This window comes from Vombatus ursinus, unplaced genomic scaffold, assembly GCF_900497805.2.
Source record: "Vombatus ursinus unplaced genomic scaffold, bare-nosed wombat genome assembly UNPS02009573.1, whole genome shotgun sequence".
Taxonomy (NCBI): Eukaryota; Metazoa; Chordata; class Mammalia; order Diprotodontia; family Vombatidae; genus Vombatus; species Vombatus ursinus.
The window spans coordinates 2,398,106-2,419,513 of record NW_020949351.1 but is presented as its reverse complement, the minus strand read 5'-3'; the positions used below and the strand labels follow the sequence as shown (position 1 = coordinate 2,419,513).

The window sequence follows — 21,408 nt, the reverse complement described above, 5'->3', positions numbered from 1 at the left end:
AAAACAGTAAAATGAATAAACCATTTTTATTAGGAAAAAAAGAGAACCAAATTACCAGTATCAAAAATGAATAAGGTGAATGCACAACTAATGAGAATGACATTAAAGCAATTATTAGGAGCTATTCTGCCAAATTATATGCCAATAGAACCAGCAATCTAACTAAAATGAAGGAATACTTACAAAAATATAAATTGCCCAGATTAAAAGAAGAGTAAACAAAATACTTAAATAATCCTATTTTAGAAAAAGAAATTGAACATTCCATAAATGAGTTCCCTAAGAAAAAACTCTCAAGACCAGATGGACTGACAAATGAATTCTACAAAGTATTTAAAGAACCATTAATTGCAATATTATGTAAACCATTTGAAAAGTAGATAGGGAAGGATTCCTACCAAATTCATAGAAAGAATTTGGTAGGAATCCTTCTTATCTAGGGAGATCAAAAACAAAGAAGAAAACTGTCTGCAAATTTCCCTACTGAATATTGATGAAAAAATAATTAAAATACTAGCAAGGAGATTATAGCAATATATTACAAAAACCATACACTCTGACCAAGTGGTATTTATACCAGTTATTCATTGCTGGTCAAATATTAAGAAAACTATCACCATGATCGACCATATCAATAACAAAAACAGCAATACTCATGTGATTATCTCAACAGATGCAGAAAAATCTTTTTGACAAAATACAATACTTGTTCTACTAAAAACAATGGAAAACATAGAAATCCATGGCACTTTTAATGGGAGTAAACTAGAAAACTTCCCAATAAAATCAGAAGTAACAAAAGGATGTCCAATATAACTATTATTATTATTATTATCATACCAAAAATTCTAGGTATAGTAATAAGACAAGAAAAAGAAATTGAAGGAATAAGAATAGGCAATGAAGTAACAAATCTATCACTCTGTGCAAATGATATGATGGTATTCTTAGAGAGCCCTGGATAATCAACTAAAATAGCTACTTGAAATAATTAACAATTTTAACAATTGAAGAATACAAAATTAATTCACATAAATCATAAACATTTCTATATGTTACCAACAAAACCCAAGAGTAAGAGATACAAAGAGAAATTCCACTAAAAAACTACAGACAATATTAAATACTTGAAAGTCTCCCTGCAAAAATAAACCCAGGTACTTTATGAACAAAAATACGAGAGATTTTTCACATGAAGGCATAGTTAAACAATTGCAGAAATATTAATTTCTCTTGGTGAGCCAATATAATGAAAATTAAAATTAAAATTCTACCTAAATTAACTTATTCAGTGCCATACTAAACAATCAAAAATTATTTTATAGAGCTAGAAGAAAAATTATAACAAAATTCATCTAGAAGAACAAAAGGTCAAGACAATCAGGAGAATCAAGAGGGAAAATGTGGAGGAAGGCAACCTAGCAGTACCAGATTTTTAAACTATTTTACAAAACAGTAAGCATTAAATTAATCTGGTACTGGCTAAGAAATAGAGTGATGGATCAGTGGAACAGATTAGTAAATAATGCATAGCAGTAAATGAGCATAATAATCTCACATTTGATAAACCCAAAAATCCATTTTCTTAGGTCAAGAACTTACTATTTGGTAAAAATTTCTGGAAAACCAGATATAAATCTAGCAGAAATTAGGCATAGATGAGCATCTCACACTATCTACCAAGATAAGGTCAAAATGGGTGTATAATTTACAAATAAAAGGTGATATCAGATCTATGCATAAAGGAAGAATTTATGACCAAATCAGAGATAGAGAGGATCATGGGAGATAAAATGAGTAATTTTGATTACATGAAAATAAAAAAATGCAGAAACAAAACTAATGCAGCCAAAATTACAAGGAAAACAGGACACTCAAAAAATTTTTACAATATGTTTCTCTGATAAAAACCTTATTTCTCAAATATATCATGTACTGAGCCAAATTTATAAAAGTAAGAGTCATTCTCCAATTGACAAATGATTAAAGGATAAGAAATCAATTTTCAGAAGAAAAAATCAAAGTTATCAATAGACATGAAAAATGCTATCAATCACTAATAAGAGAAATAAAAATTAAAACAATTCTGTGGTACCGCTTTATACTTTTCAGATTGGCTAAAATGACAGAAAAGAAAAAGGACAAATGCTAGAGAAGGATACAGAAAAAATAGAGACACTAATGCACTGTTGGTGGAGTTGTGAACTGTTCCAAACATTCTGGAGAACAATTTGGAATCATGCTATAAAACTGTGCATACTCATTGACCCAGCAATAGCACTATTAGATCTGCATCCCAAAGAGATCAAAGAAAAGGGAAAAGATCTATATGTACAAAAATATTTCTAGCAGTTCTTTTTTTTGTGGTGGAAAAGAATTGGACATTGAGATTGTGCCCATCAATTGGAGAGTGGCTGAACAATTTGTAGTTTATGATTGTGATGGAACACTATTGTGCTATAAGAAATGACAATGGGCGATGGTTTCAGAAAACATGATTAAAGTGAAGAGAATCAGAAGAATGTTGTACACAGTAACAGTAATATTATAAAGATGATCAACTGTGAAAACCTCAGCTACTCTGATCAATGCAATGATCTAAAACAATTCCAAGGAATCCAAGATAAAAATTGCTATTCACCTCCAGAGAGAGAGAACTGATGAACTCTGAGTGCACTTTCTTAATTTGTCTTGCTTTTTATTGCTTTTGTTGTTATTTCTGCAGCATGGCTAATATGGAAATATGTTTTGCAGGACTTCTCATGTACGATGGTTACCATATTGCTAGCTTTCTTGATGTGTGGGGAGAGAGAAACAGGAAGAAGAGAATTTGGAACCCAAAATAAAAAAAAATAAAAATAAAAATTTAAATAATAATTTTTCAAAAGAGAGATCATTGATAACTTAGAAGAGAGCAGTCTCCATTGGAATGGCAAGGTCAAAAACCATACTGTAGAGATAGTGAGAGGAAATGACATGGATACACCAACTGTAGACAAACTTCTCATGAAGTACACATATAGGATGATTGTTAAAGTGATGGACAGACCAAGTTTGGCTTTTTTCTTTTGAGGATGGGGAGAGATGGACTTTTTTTCCAAGCAAAAGGGAAGTAGTCAGTAGGGAGGGAGCAATTAAAGATAAGTGATAGAGTGAGGATAAAAGAAAGGACATACTTCTGAAGAAGACAGAATGTTATGGAACCACTTGTTTAGGTAAAGGGTTTTGCCTTGACAAGGAAAAAGTCCACCTCTTTATATTAGGCAGGGTTAAAGGAGGATATACTGGCAGAAGGTATCTGGGTGATAGGAGATGAGGAGGAGAGATGACTGAGCTTTTAGCTAAAGGCCAAATTTTTTTGGTGAAATTTAATAGAAGGTTCTTAGCTGGGAGGATGGGAAGAAAGGAGCCATGGGTGGTTTGAAGAGGGAAGGAAAAGGTGTGGAAAAGGTGCCATGATGAATGGATAGGAAATTGGTTAAGGAGATATAAAATGGTTGTCTTGCAGCAATGAGGGCCCAGTTGTTAGTAAAGAGCATAAATTAGTAGTGGACCAGAATGACTTTGTGATTTCCAAATTTGTTCAGCAGTATGTAAAACAGGGTGGGAGTTACCTAAGGCTGAAGTGTAGTAGAACAAGACCAGCAATAAGATCAAGGGTCCTTACTCCTTTAGACTTAGAGAAGAGCACAGTGTTGAATTAAACTGTTTCATCAAGGCATCAAGGTGGGGAAGAGAGCAAAATGTGGCCAGTACAATGTTAACAAAACATCTCTCGCATAAGTATGGGGTACATTGTCCCACAGCAAAAGTAAAAAGAAATAGGCACACATTTGTGGAACATGTGGCAAAAGCAATTCACACCTTAACTACTAAAGGTCTTCCAACTCACATGTCAATGAAGTTTTTGCTATTGTGACTTGATTTACTGAACTTCCTGGATTTGCTTCTCCACTTCTAGCTCAGCTGCTATTCTCAGATAAGGTTTTACACCTTCAGAAAGAGGACACTTTATCCTATATCCAGCTGATGCATGCACAGTTCTGCTCTCTGAAGGTTTGAACTCTGTGCCCAAATATCTTCTAGACAAGAAGCTGGAAAGTGGTGTTTGGCCCAGCAAAGTTATGCTTTTGAATTCAGCCTTTTCCTTTGATAACTCTTCTTGGTATTGGACTGAAAACTCTTTGTGAGAGAACTAACCCTAATTTAAGATGATTATCCAATTTATTTCCCAAACGTTCATCTCTTCAGACTAGGTAATAATAGACAGTACCCATTTGCCAAATATCATAAAACAACTCTGGAATTCAGGATTTTTTTTTTTGTTTTGTTTTATTTTTAACTCTACTCTCCTCTTGCCCATGTAAATGAGTGAGTCATTTAAAAGCAATCCATGCCCAAGGTGCATTATTATCCCTGCTGTGTGACTGCTTTCCTAGACTCTTCATATTGAACTGAGCTACTCAGAGTTTCATACCTTTATAAGGTACAAAAAAATCCACTAAATGTCTGAAAGGGACATGACCTTTATGAGGTGAAAATTCTGCCAATTCATGTCTGAAGAGGTACATCCTGACAGAGAGTTACAGTGATTGGGGGGGGGGAGAGAGGAGGGCAGTGGTAAACATGCAAAAATAAAAGTGCCAATAAAAATATTTTAAAGCATAAAAGGGAGTCTTGTGGCACACTTGTAATCTCTTCTATTGGGGAAGTCTGAAGGTAGTCACTCTAACTCTCCATCTGCCTTGCAACCCCACACCCTCTTCTTTGTCCACACTGTGACCTCCAATTCCTTGTCTCCTCAGTTCTCTCCCAGACCATCACCCTGAACTAGCAGCACTCTCCTCTTTTCCCCATCTTAAATACTTGGTGATCCAGCCCAGCTCCACTCTGTCCTATTTATTTGAATCCTTTGTCCTGGCAGATTGCCTCCTCTATAATCTCCACTCATTTACGTTCAATCTTTCCCTACCTATTGACTACTTCCCTACCACCTACAAACATGTGCATATCTCCCCCATTTTCAAAAAATCCCTCACTTGATCCAACCACCTCCACTAGCTATGACTCCGTATCTCTCCTGCCTTTTGTGGCTAAACTCCTTGATAACATTGTCTGCAACAGATGCGTCCATTTTCTTTCCCCTTGCTCTCTTCTGAACTCACATTCAACCAAAACTGTCCTCTTGGAAGTTAGCAACATTCTCTTAATTTCATGTCAATGAAATATCTCTCCTTTGTCATTCTTCTTACTGGCCCTTTTTACCTCATTTCTGGAGAGAATTGCCTCTTAATCAGTTTCTCTGTTTCAAGTCTCTCTTCTCTCTAATTCCTCCTCAACACAGCAACTGAAGTGATCTTGCAAAAGCACAAATCTGATCATGTTACTCTTCTGCTTCATCGACTTTTGGTTAAGATATAAATTCTAACCCCAGGCTAATTACATATTACTCCCCTTTATTCACTCTCTTTCAGCCAAATTGACCTACTTGGTTTTTGTGTAATATGCCATTTCCCATTTCCATGCCTGGAACATTCCCTCCTCTCTTCTGTCTTTTAGAGTCCCTGTCTCCCTTCAGAACTCAGCTCAAGTGTCATCTCCTGGATGGGGACTTTACCTAACATGCTTCACTTCTATTGGACCCTAAATAACTGAATATTTACCTTTTATATATCTTTTCTTTACTTATATTATGCATGTTGTTTTTCCTGATAAAATGTAAACTTATTGAGGACAAGGACTGTTTTGGTTTTGGCTTTATATCTCCAGTGCTTAACACAGTGTTTAACACATAGTTAGCACTTAATAAATGTTTGTTGATCAGTTAATTAATGAAAGCTTTTATAATCCAATTTCATTTACACTTTTCCTTGAATTTTCAGGATGACTGGCTTTGAAAATGACATGTTTGTAGGCAATCTGTCAACAATACATGTAAAAACAGATAATTTGAATTATGAGGCAGGAAAGTTAGTGTCTACTTGATTTATAAAAGAAAGTCTGCTATATTCAGTAGCATTCAAGTATTAGGAATTTTCATTACTATTCCTCTGGCAAAATGAAAATATTCCAGAAGTAGTAATAGAAAAAACAACCAAACTGAAGAGACATTCATTGTTATTGGTTCACCTGAAGTCTAGACATAACATTAAGTAAAGTACCCCAAGGATTTGTTCCAGGATAATTAAAATTCAATGAGTAGAATGGTAAATACACTAACCAAATTGCAAAACCACATAGGGGTCACTTACATCCATAGAAAATGCCATTTAAAAGTAGGACTTTACCATGGCAAATGAGCTTGTAGGTGAAAATGAAAATGAGATAGCCTTCTTGGAAATCAATATACCTTCAATCAATTTCAATATCATGCCCTAAGGCGGGCATATGAAATTTGTATGCAAGTCATATTTTATGTTCAAATTAATGTATAATCAAATTTTAAAAGTTATTTCTTCATTCAAAAAGATTTAGATGTTAAGGCCAATTAACTTTACTAATCCTCCTCTCCTAAGGATCATCCTCCTCAGCTTTCATCCAGAGCATGTTGTTCTATACCCCTGTAAGCAACTAGCTTGCACTGGGCCTAGAATCAGGAAGAGCTAAATTCAAATCCAGCCTCAGGCTGTGTGACACTGGGCAAATCACTTAAATTCTCTTTGCTTCAGTTTCCTCAAGTGTAAAATGGGAATAATAATAGCATCTGCCTCACAGAACTGTTGTGAGATCTCCAATGAGATAATATTTATAAACCACTTGACACATATTAGGTGCCATATAAATGCTAGTGATGATATTTTCTATTAAATGTGTTTAAATTTGTTATATAATTCCCTTCCTGGTTTTTAAGCTCCATGTGGGCAGAGATATAAACTTACTATTTTTCCTGGTATCTAGAATGGGGATCTGTATACAATAGGTACTTAATAAAGGTTTATTGAATGGAATATAACATAATTTGCATTACCACTATGAAATTACACAATTTTTGAAAGTTTGGTAATTTGGAAGAAAAATAAAACCTATTACAAGAAAGTTTATAAAGATATCAACATACAACTATAATGAGGACAGGAATGGATCACTTCTCATGAAGCTGAGCATATGTGTTGTCCTCTTCTGGTGATACACATACTCTAACCTTTCACTAAAATACATACACAATGCCTATTTGGTCCTTTGATCCCCATAGCTGGAGTATGGTAATAAAAATGGTTATCATGTGGACTGGAGATGGGATACCATGTATAAGAAAAAGTAGATCAGTTTGACTAGAACAGAATATATATAGGGGAATAACAGAAAATAATATAGAAAAATAGGTGTGAAGTAAATTGTGAATGCCTTTATATTAGTATCTATGTCTTTCTGTAGCTCCTGCTACATTACTGTCAGTGTCCTTTATCGTCTTTTCAAATTACCTAGGTGTGGAGTTCTTATTAGCATCTTGAAGCATTGTTTTTACAGTTGTTTGGTTTCATGTCTTCTCTTCAAAACTAATTATTCATATCCATTGATCATTCATTTATTGGGAAAAGGTTCTTTGTGGCATCATATACCACAACTTGTTTAGCCATTCCCCAATAGATGAGCAACCCCCACCAATTTCCAGTTCTTTACTACCATAAAAATAGAGCTGCTATAAGTATTTTTGTACATAGATCTCATTTTCATATATATATATATTTCATATATATATTTCATATATATGTTTATATCTATATCTATATCTATATCTATATCTATATCTATATCTATATATCTTTGGGATACTGACCTAGCAGTGGTATTGCTGTGTCAAAGGGCATATACATTTTATAGCCCTTTGGACATAATTCCAGATTGCTTCCCAGAATGGCTAGATCACTTCACCACTCCACTAATGGTGCATTAGTGTTCCAGTCTTTCCACATCCCCTCCAATATTTGGCCTTTTCCTTTTCTGTCATATTAGCCAATCTGATAGGTATGAGGTAGTAGCTCAGAATTGATTTAATTTGAATTCTCTAATCAGTAGTAATTTTGCTCTTATATATTTCTGTTTCTGCAGTGGGTATTCCAAATCCTTATTAAGAAATTTTGGAGGGAAAGATATTTTTCTGCTGGTTTACAACTTCCCTTATTATCATATAAACATTATATCTTATGGGAAGGAAGGGAGAGAATTTGGAATTCAGATTTTTTTTTTAAAATGTTAAAAATTGTTTTATACATATAATTGGAAAAAATTTTTTTTAAAAATAATTCATCTCCTACACATATATGAATGTTTGTCTTCTAATTCATTTTATGTTATGATATTTCATGTTTAGGTCATACCTATTTTGAATTTATTATGAAATATAGCGTGAAGTGGTAGTCTAGGTCTACTTTCTGCCAAACTGCTTTATAATTTTCTCAGAAAGTCTTAGCAACTATGAAAGTCGTTTTCCCCCCTAGGTTATTCATGTTTGGGCTTAATTGAACATTAGGTTATTGAGTTCTATTACATCTTATTTTCCCTTGTTTAATATGTTCCATTGATCTACTTTTCAATTTTTTAACCCATCACAAATGATTTTGATGTTTTTTTTTGTTTTGTTTTGGTTTTGCTTTTTAAGATAGTTTGAAGTCTGGAAGTACTACACTCTGGGAGAAGTTTAAAGTCATTAAAGAAGCTTTGTAATTTCCTGAAAGAAACCCAACCTAGTTATCTCCTACTGTCTAATTTCAAGCCCAAACACATTATAATTTTACTTTTTAAAAAGTTACTTAACTATCATGATACCACTAATGGATATATATGCATATATGCTTGTATTGCATATGAAAGAAATATCTCATATTTACAGCATATTTATAGCAGGGTTTTTTTTTCAAATAGCAAAGACCTTGAAGGAAAGTGGCTGCCTTTATTAGGAGATGGTTTTAAAACATGGTAGTATAAGAATGTAATGAAATATCATTGCACCATAATGCATTATAAACAGGAAGTCATAAAAACATGGGAAGATTCATTTGAACCCAAAATGACTAAAATAAGCCAGAAGAACAATTTAAATAATGAATGCAAATAGGTAAAATAAAACATTAAAAGATTTCAGAGCTATGATTCTTAAATAACCAATTACAACTTCAGAGGACTTAATGGTGAATTATGCTTCCCAGAAATCAGTAAAGAAGAAAATGGACAATGGGTGAAAATGAACCATAAATGTCCAGACATAAGCAATATGTGTAACTGTAGTTTGGGGAAGGAGATAGGAGGGTCATTAGGAAGTGACTAATTAGGAAAAGACTATCAAGAAAACCTTTTTAAATGGCCTAACTTGTCATCCTTTTGCACTGCCCACCCAAGATAAATATCTTGAAGAATTAGGTCTATGGGTGGTCTATCTAACTGCATGTCCTTATCTGGATAATAAGCATTCTTCATCCACTTGTTGTTTTTCCTTTGTGGATAGTTAGGCTAAATGCTTTTAAGCAATTACAGATCTCTTCTAGAAAGGACTGTAACGTTCTGGGAGTGATGCAATTGGTATGACATCCTCCAATTTAAACAATGAACTCAATTATGTAAAATAAAGCAGGAACACTGAGAAGATCTCATCATCTATAGCAAATCCCTTCTCAATTTAGATGCTTAATAGTTAAGACAATAGGGAGTTAATTATTATCCATAATTTGCCCTTGAGTACAACTTACCAGGACCAGACAAACTTTATATCAAGGTATGTATAAGACAACTGGTAGTTGTGATTAATGAATTATTGTTAGTGATCTTTGACAGATCACTGAAAATTGGAAAGGAATGGCTAAATTGGAAAGGGAAAAATACTCTATCTTTTTAAAAAAATATGGAAGATATGAATCTGAAAATGAGACCAATGAGTGAACATTTAGAAAAGGGAATAGTTACTACAGAAAGCAACATGGTTACATCAAGAATAGGTCACAGCAAATTGATCTGTCCTTTTTTGACAGCATTCCTAAACTGGTCAATAAGGGAGATGCTGTAGATAGTTCATCAAATACTCTGCTAAAATTTAGATGGCATTTCAGGCTATTCTTGTGGAAAAGAAGAGATGGGAGGGAAAAAAGTAATTTAGTTGGATTTGAAATGATTTACCTGACCTAAAAAGTAATCATTAATAGTTTTATGACACCTGTGAAAGAGATCTCCTGTGGTATGTCCCAAGAGATTTGGATATGGTCGTATGTGGCATTTAATCCTACATCCCCTCAAGATTTCCCCCTATATTTCTTCCTTTCAATAGGCAAAGTCCTGGTTTAACACATTTCTAGTCAATATTTGGAGAAAAAAATAGATGATATCCTTATCAGAGAACATAGCCATGAGAAGCTAAGTTCATTTGCCACTTATGTTCGGCTTTGGGATCATGTTTATTCTAGCTGTCTTCTGTCCTGCTACTGCTACTGCTGCTGCTGCTGCTGCTGCTGCTGCTCTCCTGCTGCCATTTTACCCACTCAAACAAGATCTCCAGAGATTTTGTCCAGGAAGAGCTAAGGTTGACTTAAGCCTAAGGCTCTGAACTCCTCTTCTGAAAATTTGTTTCTTCACTTAGCCATTCTCTGACCTGCTCCTGCTCTACCTTCCAAACCAGATGGAGACCATACCCAGAAGAAGTTCTGCTACTCTACTTAAATATTCTGCCATAGAATCATGCTTTATTTACCCTTACTAGGCACTACTTCCTTAAATAATGCCTCCCCAATTAGAAGGTAAGTTCCTTGAAAGCAGAGATTATCCCACTTTTGTATTTGTATCCACAGTGCTTAGCACTGTGCCTGGCCCATAATAAGGATTTAATGCATTTCCATTTCTTTATTCACTTTGCCCTGGGTTTCTCTATGACTCTGGCAAACACCTTCAGTAGGCATTCAACTCTCTTTTTTATCTCACTGATATTAATGATAAGAGAGTTGTTTGATAAAGTTTTTTCTTTTATACTTTAAATGGAAACATAATTTTGGTGTATCTATGGAAGACATCTTTTTGGAAGATAGTTTTTTAGGAGCAATTTGGTTTGCCAAATTTAAAGAAAAAATTTATAGACAAATAAGGAGAGTGAAGTCTTGTGTTTTCTATATCTTTCAGTCAATTGTTTAGTGGTAGAGATGTGATCTACTGTGATATCACTTGTGAAAGCACAGTTCTTCCCAGTTGATAGCTTCATTAAAATGCCCTTGATAAATTTGGAAAATATTATAAAAATTCCATACAGATAGGAAAGTAGGCATATAAGTTGTTGATGTCCCTATGATTGTCCTTTTGGAGGAGATATTATTAGATCCAAGAGATTTTTCTCACATCTTTGATCTTTTCCTCCTTCAGATAAACTTATGAATCAATCCAGCATCCTCAAAATTGTTTCCTTTAACATGAATATATATTCAACATACTTGGTCAATTTCAGCTGCTTTTCTTCAGTCATAAATCAACAAGCATTTATTAATGCTTACTATGTGCTTATTAAGTGCTTATTATGTGCCAGACACTGTGCTAAATTCTGGGGATACAAAATGTTTCTCAAGGAACAGGGTATTGTCTTTATTACTATTGATGCCATTTCTTTATTCCTTAAAAATATATTTGGGAACTGTGTTGTTAATTCTAAGAGGGATGGTTCTACTATCATTGACAGCACAAAACTCCTTGTAAATCTTTTCCATTTTCCTCATTTTTTCATATCCTTCTCTTTTCATCCTTAAAGTCTCTCAAGGTGACTTTGCTTAACTGGGTCTCTTGCCAAGCTTTCCTTAAACTTGTTTTACTTTTTACTGTTATTCTCTATTTCATGACGGAACCCGGTTCATAGTCTTATATCTCCCTTGTCTATGAGAGAGTATAAATTACTTTTTATTCTCTCAAAGTGTTGGTTGTGGTTGCTATATCTCTCTGTAACCCAATTAGATTATGTAAGCCATGATGCTTTTAAGGCTATTTTGGTCTAGGCAACCTATTTATACCACTTGTGATATATGAACTTTTAACCTCTATATGTTACTCATATATATTCCTTATCTGTCATTTTTGCACCCATATAAAATTCTTAATAATCAGTAATTTGTTTATATAAAGCTAAATGGAATTGTTTTTAAAGTATGTAAAATTTTATTTTAATTTTTTCTGAAATATTTTTTATCTTTATTCTAACATACCAATGTTCAGATTATATTACATGCAAATAGTTATTTCAGGAATGACCCCCTTCCAATGTTGTAAGGTATAATAGATTTCATTTTTTGTGATGTCATTCAGAGGTCTCCGTGTTTAAGACCTTCCAGTTTTTTTTCTTATACTGTTTATAATCAATATAATAAATCTTTAGTCCTTCTCATTACTTATTTCTGATTCAGGTTATCTAACTTCTTTTTGGTAGCTATCCTCTATTATTCCCATCTACACACTGAAATCATTGACTATCAAAGGGCAGGTTTATTTAATTTGGAGGCTCTTATAAATGGTCTTCACAGATTTCTTCTTCTTGATCATCTGTGTAGAAAAGTTTGAAAAATAAAACTAATTGAATAAATTCCTAAGTGATTTATTTATTCTACTTAGCATGTCAGAAGTAATTACATTTATATAACATCAACTCCCTAAATGGTCAGACTCTGAAGTTTTGATTAGCCATTAACTGCATCCACATTTGGACAATGTCCAACTGGCAACTCTCAGATAAGCACATCTATCTACAAATGGGAATGAATTTCAGAATATTAGTATAAACACATTTGTGTATCAATATTTACTAAGAATTTTTTTTAGAAATCATGTTTTTCCATTAAAAAAATTTGCAGAGAAGCTACTTATTGTCACAAAAGAATGCTGCATTTCAACCTGAATATGTGATTAGGTAGCCAAAACACATATACAGTTTATATAGGACTTTAAGGTTTGCAAAATGCATTACAAATATTATTTCTTTCTCACACAACAACTATGAGAGGTGAGTGTTATTATTATTCTTATCTTCCAAGTGAAGAAAATGAGAAAGAGGCTAAGTGACTTTCCCAGGGTCACACAACTAGTAAGTAGGGTCTTTCTGAATCTAGGCTTAGTGCTTTAGCTATTATGCCATCTAGGCTTCTCTAGATATATATCATAAAATATCATATAGATTTTTGTTACATAAAATTTAAAATCATATGTGCAAAAGTAATGAGAAGAAAGTTACAGAGTAGGAAACAATTTTTGCATATGAGATAAAAGTATTATTTCCAAGATATAGAGAATGACAATACATAAGACCAACACCAATTTCCCAGTTGACAAAGAATATGAGCAAATTATTTTTAAAGAAGAAATGAGAACAATAGACAACCATATGTGAAGATACTCAAAATTACTACGAATAATAGAAATGAAAATGAAAAAACCACAGAAGAACCATTTCCTACCCTGAAAGTTCACAAAGATGATAAAAGATAGAATAGTATTCTAACTGTAGGAAGTCAGTAAAAAATGAAATAATCATTTATTAAACACCTACTACATTCTAATCACTGAGCTAAGTGCTTTACAAATATTCACTCATTTAGTCCTCACAACAACTCTGGATGATAGAGATATTTACACTCCCCATTTTATAGTTGAGGAAACTGAGGGTTGTTAAAGGTTAAGTGACTTGCCCAAGATCACATAGCTACTAACTCCCTGAAGCCATATTTGAATTCAGAGCTTCCTGAATCCAAGTCCAGCACGCTAACCAATGTTTCACCTAGATGCTGCTAAGTAAGGCTGATTTATATGTGAACCTATGAATTGGTCCAAAAATTTGTAAGAGGAAAATTAGAAAAGTAACCACCCTTTGACTCAATTTTACTATTAGGCATGTATCGCAAGGATTTAAAAACAAAAGAAAGATCATATACACACATATGTACATATATCTGTCTCTCTGTCTATCTATCCACCTATCTAGGAATACTTTTTATGTTCTCAGAAAGCAAAGAAATTAGAAGCAAAATGGGTACTCATTGGTTGGAAAAATAGTGGAACAAACTAAGGCATGATGATGTAATGGTCTAATATTGGACAAAATAAAATTTTTAAAAATCATTTATTCTTGAAGTGGTAACCTTCAATAATCTGGAAAATCATCTAAGTGGAACACTTCATTCACCAAAGAAAACAAATAAACAAGGTGTCAGTTTAATTCAAGTTACTGACAAAAAACAAATCAAAGTCATAATTCTGATAGCCATACTAGTTCATCCACATTATCCCTCCAGGTTGATCATTGCCAGAAGAAAAGTATGATTAATCAAGGCTATTTCCTGCTGGAAAAAAAAAAAAAACAATCTGTAGAGATTTTTCTTTTACTTGGTAATTTAGAACATTGGTCTCCAGGAAGTTTCCAGAACCTTTTCCCTCAGTTCTAGGGAATGGGGCCTAGTAATCCAATTATAGAATTCAGGGATCTTTTTTCTACTTCTTGCTAGCCAGTCTCAATTCTTGTTTAGAACCATGCTTCTCAATAATCTCTGTTCCAACTGCAATCTTTTTCTTCATGTCTCTACTGACAGAGAGTTTCTAGGAAAAAAGATACTGCTGTTCAAATAGAACAGTTGTTATAAGAATAGAATGGCTGGTGAATAAATAATACTTGGGTAAACATGATATTAGTGCACCACATTTCCATTGCATCTTAAGTAGATCATTTGTCACTGAAACCTGACTGCACTACTAAAGGGGCTACCAAAAACAAGGCATAAGGAGCGACGTTATGAAAGGGAATGAATTTTGCCTTTATGTTTTGCAATAGTCAACTATGTTTTAATCTCCTTCTAGCTAAATGTACAATTAAATGTACTATTCTATAAATGAGAGTGATAGGTTGGCATCCAAAACTAAATGTGATCACATTTTTTAAAGGACAGAGATAAATAAAACATAATTGACACCCCTGGGATTGTCCCTAAACAATGTCTCAGGTTTCCTATGAGAAAAGTTATAAAAGGTAACTAATACAATGATCATTTGTGGGTATTGTAACATATAAACAACTAAATACTTGAAATCAGGAAAGAGGTTATTTTCAAAAACATTTTAGGTGGCACAGAATTCAGATCTCTGGACATTTAAGATCCAAGAAAAACATTTCTGAAAATCGAGGTGAAATCATAGATTTGAAACCTTCAAATTTTATTTTCACTTTATCATATTTTATATCATTTTGTTTCTTCATTAGACCTAGAAAGGATAAAATACACAATTTTCTGACATCAAAGAAAAAAAATCTTCTGGAATCCTTAGGCTTTTTGTATATGTCTGGGCGAGGGTGTACGTGCATGTGCAAATGTGTGTGTGTGTGTGTGAGTGCGTGCACATACACACACATATTAAATCTTTCCTTTCAGGCCTGGCTGTAGCTTTAAATGACCAAATGTTCAAATGTTCTCCCTCAGCAAAAGACAGTATTCACAATATCTCATCCTCCATAGAGTCAGGAATCAAGCTAATAAAATGAGTATTTATGGCTCATACAATACAAAATCTGTGACATTAATTCCACAGACTGTGTGGTAGAGGCAAGGGGAAACTTAGTCTATGTTGGCCAACAAAGTTTTCTGTTGAGTTTGTTCCCTTTTGAGGCTGATAAAGAACAGGATTTACAGATAGTTTGGTAGAGATGCCAAGTCTTTCGTTTGTAGTCATTCTTTATAGGACTCTAAAGAAAAACTCTATAATGAACTCATCAAGAAGTGATGTGATGTGATGTGATGTGATATAATAATTAGGGCTTAACCATTCAGAAGATATGACCTACCACTTCCTACTCTCTAACAGTATAATAAGGCTTTTCCTTAATAAATAATTTTCTTAATAAATAATATTCCTAAAAATAATTTATCATTAAATTTTTCTCCTCACCTCCAGTAAGGTATTTCTTACAACATGCAGAAAGAGCATTCAGCTAGTCAGAAGACTTGGATTCAGGTCCTGGCTCTGCCACAAATCAGCTGGGTGATCACAGCCTCTGGCCTCATTTTCTCCATCTATAAAATGGAGTGATCATACATGACCTTTCTCATTGAGGTTATGAGCAAAGTAGTGCTTTGTAAGCTGTGAAGGTCTCTGTAAATATGAGGCAAAATAGTAGAAGTAGTCAGTAGTTGTAGTGCTATCTGAGATGCAACATGGAACACTGAATAAAGAGCTGATCTTGGAGTTGGGAAGACCCAGATAAGGTTCTTCCTCTAACACTTACTGGCTATATGACCTTAGGCAAGTCATTGAATTTGTCAGTTCCTCCAGGCCACTCTTTAAGTAGCAGAATAGCTGTGGATCAGCATTAGTACAGGGGATTTTCTCAAGGAGTGTTTCCTCTACCAATAAAATCATAGTGAGATGATATAGGTATAGATGATCCAGATATCAGATCTTCTTAAGAAGACAAGACATACACAAGAATAGCCAATGCCTTTAACTACACCTTCATTGTTCAGGATTCAGATTAGGGTATATTCCCTATTTACTGTGTGACTCAAGCAACTTAGCCTTTCTAGGATTGAATTTCATCATCTTATCATAGCATTGATTTTTAGTTGAAACAGTCCTCAGAGGGGACTTTGGGCATTCAAGAGTGTCACTGACTCTTTTACTAATTAATAAAATGGTTAATTACTCAAAAATTATATCCCTCAAACTTTTTAAATGTCACAGATTACAAAGGAAACCAAATACATTACAACAGCTATAAAAAAGTTCACAGACTTTAGGTTAAGAACCCTTAGCCTTAAGTATGAGTAATCTCTAATTAGTATAGCTCTTTGTTGTGTGGTCTCTATGTGTGTAATGTGTATACACATATACATGTCATACATATATATTATATATGTGTGTATATGTGGGTGTATCTGCATTCCAGATGACCTCTGAGGTCCCTTCCATCTCTATATCTATGATTCTAAGGGAGTTCTTAGGACCTTTAGGACCTCAGAGGTCATCTTTTCAAACTCCCCCATTTTACAGATTAGAAGACTAGGGTCCAGAAAAGGAAAATTGTTTGAACAGGCTCACATGGATAATAAATGGAAGAGCCATAGTTTGAATGTAGGTCCTCTGATTCCTGAGCCAGTTTAGATTGGAAACTTCATGAGGACAGGGTCTCTAAGTACAGTGCCTTGTACATAGTAGGTGCTCAATCAGTATTTGCTGAATGAATACAAGAATAATTGACTGAAATCAAAGGGGTGAACAGTATAAATAACTATTCAAGCAGAGCAATCTGGACCATTGAATAATGAACTATACCCCAACATGATCACAGCAGATGTGGGCTATTCCATTGAGAAAGCTTTGAAGTATGGAGCAATGTAACCCCCCTGGCATTCGAAAGAATTTACACAGGAGAAGCAGATATAATTATATCTTTTGTATCTGGAGTTCCTCATGACATTTATCCTTTTGATGACTGCCATGGCACCTTGACTCACGCCTATGCTACTGGCCCTGGTGTTGGAGGAGATGCTCACTTTGATGAGGATGAAAGTTGGACAGCAGGCACAAGAGGATACAAATTGTTCCTTGTTGCTGCTCATTGACCATTCACTGGGTCTTGATCATTCTAAGGATCCACAAACCTTAATGTGTCCCAACTACAAGGGCGTTAACCCCAGGCAATTCCATTTTTTTCAGGATGATATCAAAGGCATTCAAACCCTCTATGTAGGTCCAGTGAATCGTCCTTCTAAGTCACTAGAATTATTCTCCAAATCCACCATGAAAACAAACTTCTGCAGTTCCTCCATGACATTTGATGCTATTACTACACTCTGAGGAGAAATGCTTTTCTTTAAAGACAGGTTCGTAGGATAGACAGCCCCAGAATCCAGAAGTAAGCAGTGATTTGCTTTCCTTATTCTGGCCATCCCTACCATCTGGCATTCAGACTACATATGAAATTGAATCTAAGGATCAAGTTTCTTTTTAAAGACAAGTACTGAGTGGTTAGTGGAATGAATCTCCTAACACAATATCCCAAGAACATCCATTCTCTGGGCTTTTTAAGCTATGTGAAAAAAGTCAATGCAGCTGTTCATAACCCCTTTGCTGGAAAAACCTATTTCTGTGTAGAAAATAATTATCAGAGATATGATGAGAGGAGTCAATCAATGGACGGGAGTTATCCCAGACAGATTGCTAAAGCATTTCCAGGAATTAGACCTAAAGTGGAAACTGCTTTTTACCATAACAGACACTACTATGTTTTCCAAGGAGCCAAGCAACTTGAATATGACGTCTTTTTGAACCACATTACTTAAGTTCTGAATAGCAAATTCCGGTTTGGTTGGGGCTGATGGACTGATACAATTAACTTACTTCGTTAATTTATGGAACATAAACTCTTTGCCCATAATTGTGCTAGGTTTTTCCTACTTTGACAGACTTATGATTTATTTCATCTGTATATAGGGATGAAAAGGGATACATCTACCAATACATCTGATAGGATTCTTGTCCTTTTCATGATGTAAAATGTAGACTACATTTAAAACATGGACATATTTATATATTATTAACTAATACCCAAATAACTTAATGAATGAAAAATGAAAATCATCTTAAAAGTTAACTTAGAAAATAACAAATGGAAAGGTTTTTTTGGTACTTTACCCTCTATAATATAATAGCCACTTTTATATAATAGAATATAATTTTCATGGGTTCCATGTTTTTACCCCTCTGTATTTGTCACTTAACCATATTAAGAGGAGAAACTCCAACCTGCCACTATAGACTTTTGTTCTGGAACTGTGATTTTCTTTTTTTGGTATGAAGAGTTACTACTATGGAAATTCCCTTCCCTGATAAGACCCCTCCCTTGTAATTTATAGTCATAGAGAATTGCATGGAAGCACTGAGAAGTTAAGTAATTGGTCACAGAGCCAATAAGTGTCATAGATAGATCTTGAACTTGGGTCTTCTTAACGCCAAGGCTAGCCGTTGGCCCTTGTGCTCATTATTCCAATGTACCTCTCTGCCTCACAATAGAGAGCCAAATTAAATACAACTGTTCTAGCTTTAACCTCAGACATGAGTTGTTTATGTGAAAATTCAAACTTATTTATAGTTGAATCAAGTGCATACTTTGAAAGTAAGGACAAAAGAAATCCAGACTTTCTCTTCAAGGTCAAAATGCCACCCTTTAACATGTAATTAAAGTGAAAAATTTAAGTGTGTAATTTAACTATGTAATTTATTGCTCATTATTCTGTTGTACAGTACCTACAATACTTTCTTAATTATTTTTGTCTTTTAACTATATTTGCAAAGTGTTATTGTTATTATAGGTTTTGCTCAGAAATAAATTTTTTAAGTCATAAAAAAGAAAAGAGTCTTCAGAGCCTATGTAACCAACATTCTCATTTTATAGATGAAAAAATTAAAGTCCAAGGAAAAAATAATACTTACCTAAATGTTACAGATACTAAAATTCAGAGTCTGGATTTGAATCCAAGAGTTGCGAGCCAGTGTTCTTTCCTCTACATTGTGCTGCCTCCCAAATGTAAACACTCAAACATGCTCCTACACGACTTAGAAAGATATTAATGGTAAATTGAATAATGCCTGAAGAGCATATGATGCTGAGAAAGGATTAAGGAAAAAAAAAAGAGGTGTTTCTGGCAGTTATGTTACTATATTAGTCTCTCACTGTGAGTAAAGCACTGAATGTTCTGTATTTTGAGAAATAAACATTTTTTTCAAAATGTAAAACAATCTTTTCTATTAATTTTTTTAAAAGAGTTAATGTTCAACTATGGGCAACAAGTTATCTCCTACTCCAAGAAAAAATATAATCGTTATCTGGGAATCATCAAGGACAATAATTTGCCTTTGTAACTCTGAGCCATTGACAATGGCCATGAGGCCATTGTTGATGATTCTGTCATTATGACCCATAATGGATGAATTCATACAGATGATGTGTTCATGATTAAGTTTCCCCATTATCTTTCATAGCAATAGTTTTGGAGAAACAAAACTATTCTATGAGTCTATATATATTGCTTTCTCTTTTCAAATACAGAGTCTAATTTTATTGCTAGACTCAGAAAGCATGGCATTTTGCATTATAAACATTTCCTAAATGAATTATGCTACAATAACAATAATATAATTTGCATTTATATAATATAATAAGATTAACAGATTTCTTCCTTATAATGACCTGCTAAGTTAATAATATAATCATTATTATTATTCTGACTTTACAAATGCAAAAAGTTCAGAAAGGTTGTGACCTACCCAGGCTCACAGTGACTACTATGGGAGAAAGTATGGACAAAACAAATATACTGTTCTTGTGCAATGAAAATCTCTGATTTATAACATCTTTAATTTATTATTTATTTATTATTACCTATTTTTCATTTTGTAGGTTTATAGCCTATTAATTGTGTATGTTTTGTACTTACACCTATATGTATGAGCTGTTTCCCCTAAAAGAATCCAAGCTCACTGCAGATAGGCATTATTGTGTTTTTGGCTTTCTATCCTCAATGTCTAGCATAGTGCCTGGCACATAGTAAGTGCCTAATAATTTTTAAAAATATATACACAGCAATTTAAAAAGCCAAATTATGCCAGTACTTCACTATTTCAAAAAGACTGTGATATCATCATTGGGAGACTCTCTCCTTCAAAACTATCCCATACTAGCAAAACTTCTGATGATAAACCTCTCCAAACTTAACTAGGCTGATCCTCAGACAACAGACACTAAGTGAATTTATTAGGCTTAAACTCCCAGACTTTCTAAGTCCTTGGTAGGACCCATAAGACCTTAGACTTTAGTCAAATACCTTTCATGAGCCCAGGTCTTTCTCTGCTCTGAGATGGCACATCAAAGTAGGGCTTCAATAGAATGGTAAATGGAGTATTTATTTTAAAGTATGACCCTATTTGATTTACATCTAAGTTTGGTAAATTGTTCAGCTTCAAACAATGTTATGATAATAAAATTTAGAATTTATGAAACTATTATTTCTATCTTACAATGAGAATCACTGGAAGGTGTAGGGGGTCTGGAGTAATGTCTCTGTTTTTCTTTATGTCCTGTCTCTTTGTCTCTGTCTCTATCTCTCTGTTTCTGTACTTCTATCTCTGTCTGTCTCTCCCTTCCTCCCTCCCTCTCTCTCTGTCTCTCTGTCTCTGTCTCTCTCTGTCTCTTCACTAAGGGGTCTTTATAATCTCTGAACCTAATCATGTAGTACAAACTGGACCCAGTGTTGGGTATTGGACCATTTAGAAGGAGGGACAGACTCCTTTATCTCACACTTTTTCTCATTACATCCTTGGTCCCAGCACTCTGGGAAATATTGCTTAAAGCTTATGTATTCATACACATCTAGGTTCTCCTCAAAATGTTGACTAGAAAGGTACTCAAAGTAAAATATG

General features: G+C 34.0%; 1 pseudogene; it reads left to right on the top strand.

Annotated features, from left to right (window-relative positions):
- Positions 1 to 10,360: 10,360 nt before the first annotated feature.
- LOC114035972 lies at positions 10,361 to 18,308 on the top strand (annotated as a pseudogene).
- The last annotated feature ends 3,100 nt before the right edge of the window (positions 18,309 to 21,408 follow it).